The following is a 14,811-nucleotide window of genomic DNA, read 5'->3' as shown; positions in this document are numbered from 1 at the left end:
TCAAGATCCTTCTAACTCTGTCTCCTGAGCGTTGGGATTACAGGCATGGGCTCCTCTGCTCAGCTCTCACACTCATTCTGAAACAATGATCAATTTGGAATCCTGCTCTTAAGTTACATTTCTGACTTTAGCCTAATACAGACGAACCCTATGTATGCCAAGTCTCACTGTAAACACCCTGAGGATGCACAGGATTAAGAAATCGATGATGAACTGTTCAGCAAAAGAATCACTTTCCACTGCAGCTAATTACTCTCTAATTTTTCTGTTGAGAAAGTTTATATTCTTCTGGTTTTTTGTTCTATTCATAACTTACAAATGTCACCTGAGGACAGGCTTCCCATTCCCCATGCCTCCTTCATAGCACACCCCCACTTTTTAAAACCCATAGTTAGTTTGTTGAAGCAGAATCAGTAGGTAATTAAAAACAAGTCTCAAGCGGCTGCCTCCTGGAGACAAAGGCACACCGTGTACTTTCACCACTAAAATGTGTGAACAACTAAATATCAGTGATCATCTTTTTCTCCCCTGAAGTATTGGTTTAAAGAAATTACAGTTCAGGGCTGGGGCTCAACTGGGAAAATGCTACGCAAGTATAAGAACCTGAATTCAGATCCCCGGCACTTATGTAAAAAGCTAGGCATGGCGGCACATGTCTGTAATCCTAATGCTGGGGAGATGGGACAGGAGGATCCCTGGACCTCCCTGGCCAGCCATTCTAGCCAAACTAGTGAGCTGCAGGTTCACCGAGAGACCCTGACTCAAAAGACAAGGTGGAGCACGGTGGAGGGAGAAACTTGATAGCAACCTCTGTCCTCAACAGGCACGGGCACATTCTGTACATATGTGTGCACACACACACCAAACATACACCCACACAAGTTATAAAACAAACTTTAAGTCAAACATTCCATCAAAAGTACCAAGGTCACGAGGAAGTCACACGGTATAGTGATCCTCAGCTCTGAAGTTAGTTTTTACAAAGCTTCAAACCTACCCCTGCTTATTCTTAGCTGTGCTTACCTTAGACAGGCTGCCTGACACCACGGGGACCAAGGAGAATAAGCTATGTGCTAAAGCCAGAACCTGGCCTGTGCTAAGTGCTCACAAGATGCTAGTGCCTATTAATATTCCCACGCGACTGTCAGAGATGACCTTGTTGTTCACTTTATCTTAATGAGGGAACTAGATCACAACAGCTCAGGCAGAGCTAACTGCACAGCCATTGTTCAGACCCACCAGGTAGGTTGGCAGCCTTTGTGGAAAATCTTCTTAATAACAAATATTAAGAGCCAGATGTGGGGGTGAAGGTCTGTAATGCCAGCACTCAGAGGCTGAAGCAGGAGCATCATGAGTATGAAGCCAGTTTGGAGCCTGTAATACACAGTTTCAGATAGTCTTGACTATATAGTATAATCCTACCTCAAAAATAAATGGATGGGTGGGTGAATAGATAGAAGGTAGACCTTTGTTTTTTCCTCAGGAACTGAGCAATTATAAACAAGAGTAGACAGGTGCCTTGGAGTTTAATACTTGAGGCATCATAACACAGATGTTCTATGTAGCTGCCCCATCTCATGAAACAGAATTACCCTAAGTGCAGACTTTCCTAAGCTAACAGTGCAGGCATTTGGCTGCTCGCACTGGGTGGATGTTACTCTCCTTTCACTGGCTTCCTTGATTTCCTCACTGCTTTTTGTCTCTGCTCCTTATCCAGCTCCAGGCACTTTGGCAAGCTGGCTTGCAAAACGCCCAGGCTTTGGCAAGCATCTCCATTTCAGATTTTAGTGTCTAGCAGAAACAGGTATCCCCAGGGCACCAGGAGACTTGGCACCCTTCATTCCCATCTCTCACTATCAGGGTTGGGATCAGCTACCGCACGTCCATCATTGGCCTTCTTCCATAGCTACAGCAGCCCAGGAAACATTCAGAACACCCTGGAAAAGGAGTGAGTTACATCAAGAACCTCTGGCTCACCAGGACACAAACCGGAGGCAATGGCAAAGCTCCCACTGTGAGTCAAGGCTAGAACAGAGAGCCACTGCCACGGGGGAACCAACGTTCCAACAGAGACACGGTGGGAGGAAGCCTTCAGTACAGTGGTGGGTACAGGACACAGTAAAAGGCCAAGAGCCACAGTGATGGGGAGGGGGAAGGCAAGAGTGACACCTTTTAATAGATACTCATTGAAAAGTTTGAAGTGGGTGCACTAGCTTGGATGAACTAGGAATAGTTTATCCCGACCAGTCAGACATAATGGACAGCTAGAGACAGCAGGAGGCACTTCAATAATGACTGTACCTGGTTTCCATTTAGGGGTCTCCTTGGCTCCAGAGGTGACATCGAATAAGAATAACGAACCAGTCAATGGCCTTGAGGATAAATGGAGAACCTTTTTAGGGGATGCTGGTAACAAGGGCACATACGGCCCAACAACCTACTGAAGTCATGTTAAGATCACAAGGGAGCCATTTTAGAACAGGCAGAATGCCTCCTGAGAGCAAAGAAGATACAGAGGAGGTGATACAGAGTGTCACCCTTGGTGACACTGCCAAGCTTCACTTGACGCCAACACCATGCCTTTGGCTTTTAGTCTCACAAACCAACACTCCATTTATTATTTAAGCTAGGTTTTAGTCAAGCTTCTTATTAACTTAGAAGCCTTTGGCAAACACTACCTTTATTATTTAAGCTAGTTTTTAGTTAAGTTTCTTATTAACTTAACAAAAAAACCCCAAAAAACTGCTGTGGCTTTCCATCATGGATTGAGGGAGGGGATCATGAGGACCCATGCCTCCCTGGGGAGCTCTGAGCAGTTAATGGTTGCTGGAAGAGTTGGGGAGTCATGATTCTCAGTGGTGCAGCCATGTAAGTCATCCTGGCTCAGTTAACCCCATGCTCATGCAGGGGGCCCTAATTAAATACAGTGCCACAGAAAGACAGAAAAGTGGAAGAAAGAAGGGGCTGAGAGAATAATGAGGGGAAATAGGATCAAAGTACATGACACACACACACACACACACACACACATGCACACACACACACACACAAAATTGTGCAAGAAGAAATGCATTTAAAGTAATTTTAACAACCTGTTGTAGGATACATTTTGGATAAACACTTTGTATACTGCTTTGGCTTGCACTGCAATAGACCAAAACATCATCTTTTATGAACTGGACTTGCTTGCTAAACATTTTCCTCCAGAATGGTTGATGGGATGGGAAGCTTGGGTCTATTATAGATAGGACTGTCTTATGATACTGGCAAACCCTATCTTTTCATATATTTTTCTCTTTTTATCCTATTTGCCAACATCAGGGCTTCTGGGGTAGGGAGCTATGCATTTGCAAATGGAAATAAAGGAGAAAAAGCAAAAAAAAAAAATCTTCTCCAAAGTCAAGGGGGAGAGAACTGGCAGGCGCTTGGATCCCAGAGACTGGCCACCATTAGGAAGATCCCCCTAAGAGTTAAACAAGATCAATATAACTAACCAAACGTTTCTCAACTTCTCTGTTATATCAGAGACATAAATGTCACACAGTGTCACTCCCTCTGCTGTTGCCTGAAAAAGGCCCTGCAGTGAGTGTGTTTCCACATGTATGATCTCATGGAGCCTAACAATGTCCCAGCAGAGTGGGACACATTGTGAGATCATTGTAAAACAAGAAAGTACGTGTATTAGCTACTTTCTGTCCTAGCGAGATTGTTTTATTCTTTTGACAACTTGACTCAAACTAGAGTTATCTGAGAAGAGGGAACCCACAACTGAGAAAATTGTTTCCATAAGACAACCTTTTGGGAGAATTTTCTTGATTAATGATTGATGTGGGAGAGCTCAGCCTACTGTAGGTGGTAGGTGGTCTTGGCGTGTAAAAAAAAGCATGTTGAGCAAGCCATGGGGAGTGTGGTGGTTTGAATGAAAATGACCCCCAGAGGTTCACAGGGAGCGGCACTACTGGGGGTGTGGTCTTGTTGGAGGAAGTGTGTCACAGGGAGTGGGCTTTAAGGTTTCAAAGGCTCAAGCCAGGCCCAGTGTCTCTTCCTGTTGCCTGCTGATCCAGACGTAGAACTCTCAGTTACCTCTCTAGCACCTTGTCTACCCATATGCCACCATGACTATAATAAACTAAACTTCTGAACTGTAAGCCAGCCCTAATTAAATGCTTTCCTTTATAAGAGTTTCCATGGTCATGGTGTCTCTTCACAGCAACAGAAACCCTACCTAAGACAGAGAGCAAGCCTGTAAGCAGTGTTCCTCTATGTCCTGTGATTTGGTTTCTGCCTCCACGTTCCTGCCCTAAATTCCTGCCCTGACTTCCCTTCATGGTGGACTGTAATCTTTGAGGTGAATTGAACCTTTTCTTCTTCAAGTCACTTTCGGTCATGGTGTTTATCACAGTACTAGAAACCCTGAACAAAGACTTGTAGATGTGACAAAACATCTTACAGAAACAGTATAAAAAAGTTTTATTTTGGTCTAAGACTTTCAAAGAGTATCAGTCCATCAAGGTAGGGAAGGCTGGCAGCTGAGTTGGCTCTGTCTATATTAGCAGGATCTTGGAGTGCAGCTTGTCACAAGTTGGTGGATCAGAAAACAGAAAGCTTGAGCTGGGACCAGAGGAAGATATGGCCTCCAAGGCTCATCCCCAGGGACCCACTTCCTATAGTTAGACCCCTTTTCCCAAACATTTCTCAACCACCCTCACCAGCGGAGGACTAAGTTTTAAACACATGAGCGGGGGTGGAGGGTGGGGGGGAGGCATTCATATTCAAACCATGATATTAGGGTTTACGGATACTGGGTAATGTCTACAAGTTCACAAGCAAAAAGTTGAAAAGCCAGACTTGGAAAACCCTGGTGTTCTAACTCAAGTCCAATGGACCTCTATCCTACCATCACAGAGGAGTCCTGCTCACGGGTCAAGCGCCTGCCTCTGAAGGTGAATGCCTAGAACAGGCCTGGCTGAACACCAACTGACTGCAGTATGTCCTGAGCACTCCAACTATTCTACTTTGCCCTTAGTGCTGTTTGGTTTTGCCTTTTATTTTTGTGGAGTGTGTGTGTGTGTGTGTGTGTGTGTGTGTGTGTGTGTGTGTGTGTGTGTGTGTGTTCGAATGTGCATGTACGATATGTTCTCCACCTTATCATCCACGGTACCTGGCAGCTAGACTGGCCGGCCACTCCAGCCATCAAGCCTCCAGGATCTTCCTGTCTCTCCCCTCTGCTCCATCCTCCCGGTGCTGGAGTTATAGGCATGTGTTTCTTTGACTGATTTTTTTCCATGGGTGCCGGGAATTTGAAGTCAGGTCCTCATGTTTGTGTAGCCAGCCCTTCATTACTGAGTCATCTATCTCTGGAGCCCCTGATTCTAGTTTTCCTTCCAATCCTTTCCCAAAGTGGAGATAAGAAATGGGAAGACTGAGAGCAAAATATTTCTGTCCATATGTACAAGCACAGAAAGGGAGAGGGTGGAGTCATTTGCAATCTTATGATAGTTATGGTAACAAAAGGGAACAGAATCAACTAGGAGATGTTTCAAATTTCGATGCCACCTATGACCCTGCAATACAAGACTCACCGAGGAGCATACGCACCAAATGTCTCCAAGCCTTTGATGTTACTATCACAGCCACCTCATGAGATGAGCAGTACGGTCCACCCTGTACATCCCCTCTTGGTGGTCCCTATGGCTAGTCTCCTTCCTGTGAGAATGATGGTCACTCAGTGATGCCTGCAGAATAGCATCTTTTCCCCTGAGGACCTAGGCTCCTGGCCTGGGGCTGCTCACACCTTTAGAGCCCTCTGTGGCTAGCTGGCATGGTGGCACAGGGCTGTAATCCTAGTACTCAGAAGACCTCAGTCATCTCAGCAGGAGGATTGTAAGGACAATGCCAAACAGGGCTATATAGTGAGTTTTAGGTCAGCCGTGACTACATAAAAAGTAAGACCATGCACCTTGACTCAAAAAATGGGGGGGGGAGCAGCACCATCCCCCTTGATTCCTCATAGAGCTTCTTGCCCATCATGGTCACTGTCCCTTGCTTTTTAGGGTGTTCACCTCAATCTCAAAGTTTCAGGAGCAGCCTTCCGACCAGAGCACGAGGGCAGGCTTGGAACTTTGCTTCCTGTCTACCTAAAGCCCTTCTCCAGGGGGGCTCTCCTCCAAGATCTACAGTTCTCGGCTTCCCAGAAAGCCCCCAATTCATTCAAACAAGCTCACCCCGATGTCACAGCTACATTACGATGGCTTTGGCAAGTCTACAGTTTCTCTGTACACATCCCTCTGTGGGTACTTTAACTACGAGGATTTTCTCCTGCCTTTACTCTCCCTTTTAGGGAGAAATAGGAAAATTCAAACCCTGGACTTTTAGACATGGCTCTGTGATGATGGGTTGAGTTTTCCTATTTCTCACTTGATAGTTAGTCCCTTACATTATTAACCTCACTCTTGTTTATAGTCTACAGGAATAGTTAACTAGAATAGCCCAACACCACAGTTCATTTACAGAACTCTGAAGAAATATTTAAAGCCAAACAAAATCAAAAGCATCTGACCTTGAAAATAATGTTCCTCACACAGCATGCACAGGATACTGATGGCTGTTGGAGTTGTTGAGAAGGCTTCACAAATATACCTGGGGCAAGCAGAGGTCACTTTCTTGATGGCAGCTTCTCTGAAAATGTCCACTAAGGTAGGGTGATCTGTGGGACCTCAGAGCCCACAGCTCCAATCTCAGGTTCATGGCTCTTTCTACCATATTCCCCAGAGTTTCCACAACAGTGCTCTCCCACTCACTTTCTCTTTTCCTCTCAGTGTGGGGTATATATGGGTGGGCACACAGAGACCACCACATCATATGTCCTACCCTATTACCCTCTACCCTCATTCCCTTGAGAGGGTCTTTCACTGAAGCTTGGGCTAGGGTGTGGCCACCAAGCCCCAGTGATCCTCATGTTCCCTTCATGCCCTACACCCAATGCTGTGGCTACAGACACACCCAGAGCTATGTCTGTCTTCTTGTGTGGTTGCTAGGGATTTGAACTCAGGTCTTTATGGGTGTACAGCAAGTGTTTTACCCTTTGAGCCACCTCCTCATCCTCTCCTTATTTCGTAATTAGTTGTTTTAACAGGTAGGTTCTTGCTCCTGTAACAGGCCCCCAGGCCTTAACAGGACTGATGCCATGACAGTAGTACCATTTAGACCTTGGAACACAGAACGTGGGCTGCAGCACCTGCCAGAATGAAAACAAAAAAGTCCCTGACTGTACTAATCTTGCTTTTTGGCTTCTGTGGTTCTGCTTCTGGCTAACTGTTCTTGTTAACTAAGGTGTGTCAACCCAGGATGTAGTGTTTGTGCTTAAAAGCTCACACCGAAAAAGACTCATGACGATACTGGGGTCCCAAACACTTATCACACTTGGCTTGCTAACAGGACAATGTTTGGTTTTGCTTTCTGGATTCTTTTTCTTCTTGTTGTGGTGAGGTTTTTTTGTGGGGGAGATACCAGGCACTAAACCCCGAAGCTCACCCGTACTAAGCACATACGTTACTCCCTAGTTCTACCCCTAGCCATCAAAAGAGTTCTGCATGTTTCGGGGAATGGCTGAGTACACTTTATGCCTACAAGGTCATGTGAGTTCAGAACCCTGCTGCTCAGGAAGACACCTTCCCCAAACACCTTCCATGCTTGCAGCCGGAATTCTGCACAAACCTGAGTCATGAGAAGGGTAAAAATAGGTCTAGCCTCCTACACTGTGATGAGAAATCAATATGTATGCTCAAAGGTGTTATCTTACTTCAGGACTGTTCTCCGTTTATCATTTCGGAAAAGAATATGAAGTTGGCTAATAATAACAACGTAATTATACTAAAAATGCCACTTTTAAAAATCAATCTTGTAAGTCTGTGCAAAAAATAAAAGTGTTCCACTAAAAAAATTACCACACTCATAAAGTACTTTTAATGTTTTTGCCAACTTAGTGAATCAATGAGTTTGTTGGGCTGATTTACTGAGCCACCTGAAGGGTCCCCCAGAGAAGGATGAGTGACCCCCAACAACTGCATCATTGAGAAGTTTCACGTAGCCCATCAGGGATGACGTTCCCATGGAAACAGTATCATGGAGTCCCTCAACAGGATCAAGTTTTTAATTAAAAAGTATTTTATTTTCAATTGTGTGTGTGTTTGTGCATGTGCCAGAAGAGACGGCTCAGATCCTCTGGATCTGGGGTTACAGGAGGCTGTGTACAGACTGATGTGGGTGCTGGGATCTGAGCCCCAGTCTTCATGATTGAGCAGCAAGAAGCTCTCTTCACAACTGCTGAGCCAGCTCTCCAGACCCCCTCAGCAGCTTTTTAAATAGAAGGAAAACAACACGCAGGCCGCCGCCGACATTATTAAAATTTAAATAGCAATTAAACACTTTACAAGAGATGTACTCTGTTGTGCAGTAACACTGAGAGCTGAAAACTAAAACGTCCAAGTTGTTTGTCTTGCCTCCTGATGCTGACGAGGGATTTCAGCCTTTTAGAGTTGTGTGCTAGACTCCAGAACACATTCTTTGTGTGAGAGATTAACTTGTCAACAAAATCAAACTGTAGTTCCACTGTGCTTTCTCTCTGCTTACAGATGAACTTTATCTTCGTTTTCATTTAAACGGAACAAGTGTGGGATACAGATACACCATTTCCTCTAACGTGGATTAGATAGAGGTCAACTGGAGACCGGAGGGTGAAACTCGGTGCTAGAGACCTTGCCTAGCAGGCATGGTGCCCTGGGTTCTGTTCTTATCAGTACATTAAAAAAAAAAAAAAAGAAAGAAAGAAAGAAAGAAAGAAAGAAAGAAAGAAAGAAAGAAAGAAAGAAAGAAAGAAAGAAAGAAAGGAACAGGGTCTTAGGGTTGATAATGAAGGCTGCTGTTGTTTTTATTTATCTTCTATTAAGACCTGAATTTCTGACTCGGCTAAGCTTTCATTATTTACCATGACTAGTAACAGGAAAGAATCCTATTGATCCCTGCAATTGCCCTTAGATTCTAATCCACAATCAGGAACTTAATACAGCAGGTGACATCGAAGACCCTTATGACTGACAGCTGTGAAATCTGATTTATACTCTAGTCAATCATATTGTAGTCTGGGGCCAGTGAGATGGCTCTGAGAGATGGCTTAGCAAGTCCGGGCTCTTGCTGCCAAGCTTAATGACCTGTATCGTCACTGGGATCCACATGGTGCATGGGTGGGGGGTCCTACAGGTTGTCCTCTGCCCTCCTCACATCTGTGGTGGTGCATATGCTTCTACCTCCCCCATGTGTGTGCATGAGAACACACACACACACACACACACACACACACACACACTAAATAAATAACTCTTTAATTTTTCAAAAATCAATACTGTAGTCTGAGGGAGAAAAGAATGATTACAATAACGAAAGGGATGCCCTTCAGAGCACAGTACCTAAAAAGTAGAAGGGGCCACAGGGAAGCCTACAGACACACCTGTAACCAACGGCCACCATGCCCGTGATACCCAACACTCCCAGGGTGACTAGGTATTTTGTAGATGTGTTTTCTGTTGAAAGGGTGTGCTAAAAGAGATCTGCTTTTCTGTTTGTCTTCTTTTAGAGCAAAGAGCAGCTTTATCAGCAATATCTCTCTGTACCCTAGATATAAGAAGGAGAATACTGACACTCGAATATCAATGGCTGCCAGCACAGGGAGGCTGTGGAATTTGCCAGAGCACAAAAGAGAGAAGAAACATTTTCTGTGGACAGCAAAAACTGGTGTCACCAGTATTTTGACTTTAAGATGTGATTTTTCTATTCCACTGTTAATAGTTCTAAAATTCGGATACCATCTATAATCCAAGTGGGCATAGGACATGTGAGTGTTGGTTTAGGCATGCTTCGAATCAAGATAATATTGTTCATGTTCTCCAGTTCCTTTAGGTTTTATATAAGTATGGTTTTAATTAAAATGCTAATAAAATCCAAAAGTGGTAGCATATTTCCCGGTCAACATATTTTTGAATAGGAATAACATTTTTCCATGTCAGTTACACTATGTACACAATAACCTAGCCACGGGGGTAACCTGGAAACAATGTTGTTAAGTTAGGTTCTGGGGCCAGCAAGACAGCTCAGCAGGTAAATGCGTTTGCCAGGCAAGCCTGATGACCTGAGTTCCAGGCCTCAGGTCCTCAGTAGAAGGAAAGAGCTAGCTCACAGATGTCCTCTGACCTTTACATGCGCAACTGTGCCTCACGAGAACTGACATTCACACCCATAGCACAGAAACATGCACACATACAGTGATAAAACGCATTTAAAATAGACAGAGATTCTTTGGGGCAGGAGTCTTGTTTGGAGACAGAGTTTCACCCTGTAGTACGGGCTAGCCTCAGACTTACGGCACTCCCCCTGCTTCAGCTTTTCAAGTGCTGGTATTACAAGTATGAGTAAGGCTCTTCTACTGAAGGGGTCATATCCTGGGGCTGACTTTTCTAAACACCGCAGATAAGAGACAGAATCCTATCTCCTAGGGTTGGGGAGATGGCTTGGTGGATAAAACACTTGCTACACAGTCATGAGGAAGAGAGCTAGATTTCAGTTTCCAGCATTCATGGGGGTTGGCTCACAACTGTCTGACTCTAGCTCCAGGGGATCTGATATCTCTGGCCTCCATGGCGCCTGCACTCAATGGGGGGGGGGGTGTCACATACCTACACATAGACATATGCACATACACATAATTAAAAAGAGAAACACTTAAAAATGATTTTTAAAACTGTGTACTGAAATAAAGTACGAGAGCCTTAGCATTGGTTGTGTTAAGTATATTACGTTCAGGCCAATCAAAGCCTGCACCTCCCTGCTTTTCTTGCTAATAGAACCTCAGTCCAGTCCAGGTGTCAGCTTGGGTGACTGCAGTCTCCAGGCCCAGGTCACCCAGGTGAGGAAGGGTGTGTTCTGAGTCCACTGGGAATTTCTGGAAAGATTTTGCTTCCCTGGCTCCTTCCCTTTTCCTCTGCATGTGGCTCAGCCCCAGTGGTGACACTCTGGACCAGGAAACAACAGGCTGAGATTTGGATGGTACACTGGACAGCTGAGCCTGGGCAGCCATGATGATCTTCCCACCCACAGAACCAGGTGACTCAGGATGAGGATCCCGAGCAGTTGCTATGTAGCGCTTTCCAGGTTACTACTATTCAGTCCGCTCCCACCCGAGCCTTGCTGGGAAGGTTTCTTTCCCCAGTGACTACCAGTGCCTTCATGGTTGGCACTGTTTCCTTCCATCTAACAAGTGGATGCTCGATGAATTACCGCTGAACTGAGCCGGATACATTTACACACCAGGAAAGCTCCATTTCTGTAATGGTAAGAAACGCAATGAGCGAGGGAGCCTTCCTCCACTGTTCTCCCAATAAGGGCTAAGCAGTTCACTAGAAGTGTGCCTGAGACTTAACACTGACCAAGAAGAGCAACTCACATCAAATACTGAGCTGTTCCTTGGAAACATTACCATGACTGCAAATTGAGAACTAAAACTTGTCAACTCCTGGCAACTGGTTACTGCCAGTAGTAAGTGGTGACAAGAACTAGTGTGTAAAACCTTGGGCTCTCCACTTGCATGGAATTTTAGACAAAAAAATTAAATATTTATGAAATATTTGAGACATATTTAGACTAAAAAAAATGTTCAGGCTAGCTAGGATGTAGCTCATTGATAGAGTGGATATGTAGCATGTGCAAAGCCCTAGGTTCCTCTGTACAAACTTTTTAATTCACTGCTTTTCTGAAATGCAAGCTCAACTATGTGTTCTATAGTTTATCTGGGAAACCAACTGATAATCAACCCTGAAATAAATTGTCTCGCTTTGAGGCATTGCATTTTAGGAGATTTGGTTACTTTCTTTGTTTGGGGACAAAGGCATGACAATATTACAAGGTAAAAGTATTTGCAGATCCTGGGTCTGTTACCTAATAAAATGCTTTCATATTCATAGGCATGGGCCCTCTGAGACTAGAGAACCCTCCTCTCTCATAGCGACTTTTCAAAGAACGAGGTGCTGAAGCCCTGGACAAAGGACACAGCAGAAAGGCAACTTTTGTTGTTGGCCACAGCTGAGTACATCTAGCAAACAAAGGAAGCATTCAACCTCCACCTTGCATCACACCAAATGCTTAAACAAACTCCATGCAGAAAACAGAATGGGTGGAGATGAAATCTGATCAGTCTAATCTTGTGATTATGAACTTCTCTTTCCTCTTTCTTTCTTTTTGGCTCCTGGGAGAGGTGATGAAAAGGCACAGAAAAGGGGGAGGAGAGAAAGGGAGGAACCTGGCATGATCAGATCTGCTCTTGGCAAATACCACTGCGAACTAGCTGAGAAAGGGGTGGCTCTGGCCTGGGGAGAGACAGATGCATAGCGTGGACAGACAAACAACCACAATGCAATGGGGCAGGAGTGTCCTGTGACCCTCGGCGGCCAGGACACTGAGCATTCAGCAAACCGTTTGATGGGCAGCAGAGGGAGCACACAGGCCTGGGGCGGGAGGACCAGAGATGGCTTCCCAAGGGGATGACTCCTGGTGCTGGAAGAAGAGTGGAAACGGTTCAGTGAGGCCATGGCACGCTGGGAAGGAGGGAAGAGCAGCATAACTAGCCAGTGTGCTGGAGCCACACATGCATGGAAGACAACAGCCCAGGCAGGTGGCCAGGAGCAAGATCTGGACCAGGTACAGATGGAGAAATACCTGGTCCAGAACTGAAGCCCAAGTAGAGTAAGGATGTTTGGAGAGGCCAGAGATGGATGTCTGGCCCATTTTTTTTCCTCTAACAGGGAAACTGAGGAAAGGAAGGGCCCAAATGAGACGAAGAAAAACTGGAGCCCTGGCAAGTGGAGAGAAGCCAGGTTAGAATGGCAGGACAGCAGACCAAGAACTCTGGACTAGACAAACAGGGTATGTGTGGCTGGGACAGGGGACAGGCCACACAGAAACAGGACACACGGGCTGGGCCAACGGGAGACATGGAGAGTAGACAGCCGTTTTCCTGGGAACAGAATGGAAGGAATTAGTAAGTTGAGTGCTGTCCATCACAGGATCTTGGGGGAAGGAGAAGCCTCAAGAGATGATGCCACAGGCAGAGAGAGGTGGACAGTACCACAGATGAAGAGAAGAAAGGTCTATGCTAGGAGTGACCACTCTGGGTGTCCTTTGCAACTTCCAGTCCCCCCGGAACAGGGATGTGATATGGCCAGCTGTCTGCAGCCCCTGCTGGGGTTCTGTGAGTCATTTTTCCACAGAGGGTGTGGAGCTAGGTGGCTCATGCAGAAAGGGGGACCCAAATGCACTTAATTCACTTAGAAACACACACTCTAGAAGAGGAAAGTCAGATTCACTGAGATCATTGTTTTACAGGCTCCTAAAGTGCGGGGTAGGGGCTGGGAGCGTAGCCAAGTATCCCCAGAGACATAAGTTACTAAAAGGTCACTGGGTGGCAATGCCTGAACTGCTTAGTGCACAGAGACAAAGAGGCAGTATACAGGCAGGGAAAGCTGGCCACCCCAAGATCTGGCCTTTCAGTATCAAAAAGAAATGTAGGGGGGTGGAGAGATGGCTCAGCAGTTAAGAGCACTTGTTCTTGCAAAGGACCTGGGTTCAAGTCCCAGCGCTTACATGGTTATTCGAAACTGTCCTTCACTCCAGTTCCAGGATGTGCATGATACAGACACACATGTAAGCAAAATACTCATACACATAAAATAAATAAATAAATGAATAAATATAAATAAATAAATAAATTTAAGCATCAAAAATCCCAATTAAACAACAGCAAACATAATCTCAGAGCTGGAGGGATGACTCAGTAGTTAAGAGCACCTGTTGCTCTTGTATAGGCCCCAGGTTCAGTTCCCAGAACCCACCTGGTGGATCAAAACCATCCATGTCTCCAGGTCTAGGGGATCTGTCCCCTCTTGTGACCTCTGAGGGCACCAGGTATGCATCCATGTGCTGCACATGTACACATGCAGGCAAAATACTCAGATAGATTTAAAAAAGTAAATAAACCTAAAACAATGGAAGCGATAGATACATCTGTATCTCAAAGACTGCATCTTGGAGTCACAGAGTGAATCGCTATTTCTTCACACCCCTCCCAGTGTGCACGAAATGACTTTTCCAAGATGCCATTTGCACAAAACTAGACGCACACTACTGCAAATGGATTAAAAATGTGCAAGCTTTGCAGCTGAATAGAGTTGTGACCCATTTTAAAAGAACAAGGAGTGCTTCACAAGAGCAGATTAAAGACAAACCAGAGTCCACGACTTGCCTCACTAAGAGTCAGGGAGTGTTTTAATCATGCATATAGTAAATATTTATAGTAGGAGGTAAGTCAGCAAATGAACATGTACCAAGAAAAGAAAATATGCAGGGTCTTTCCAAGGCTCCTGTGAACCTTGCTCCCTTTAATGGACTAACTCACACACCCGTCTTGCATCTAGGCTGTGAATGAAGTGAAGAGCAAGTGTCCAAGGGTGAAAGGGACCGGCAGAAGGAGTGGTGTGTTTGCCCGTTGCCAGGGGCAGGGCCGGCACCACCACCGTGCGCGTGAGGAGAACCAGATTCCACTGACTGTGTCCTGGACCCACCCCTGTCTTGCTACACATCGGGATCTGGTGTGCAAAGGAGACAGCACCAGGGTTCATGTGGGAATTGACTGAGACTTTCGTACTCTCAGGGACCCCACAAGACCCACGGACTCATTCATAAGATCCGCAGGTGACTGACCCACCTGCG

The 14,811-nt window shown here is 45.4% G+C and overlaps 1 protein-coding gene across 5 annotated transcripts in view; it reads right to left on the bottom strand.

Annotated features, from left to right (window-relative positions):
- Positions 1-14,811, bottom strand: part of Fam171a1 (family with sequence similarity 171 member A1) — a 126,642-nt gene that overhangs the window by 88,363 nt on the left and 23,468 nt on the right. The window contains exon 1 of one of the 5 annotated variants that reach the window (XM_076572709.1): positions 1,024-1,230. The exons of the other annotated variants lie outside the window; for them this stretch is intronic. The gene's annotated coding sequence lies outside the window, so the exon portion shown is untranslated. Of the gene's footprint in view, positions 1-1,023; positions 1,231-14,811 lie in introns of those variants that run through there. 5 annotated transcript variants of the gene reach the window in all.

Source organism: Peromyscus maniculatus, chromosome 5, assembly GCF_049852395.1.
Source record: "Peromyscus maniculatus bairdii isolate BWxNUB_F1_BW_parent chromosome 5, HU_Pman_BW_mat_3.1, whole genome shotgun sequence".
Classification (NCBI taxonomy): domain Eukaryota; kingdom Metazoa; phylum Chordata; class Mammalia; order Rodentia; family Cricetidae; genus Peromyscus; species Peromyscus maniculatus.
This window is presented reverse-complemented; position numbering and strand designations above follow the sequence as displayed.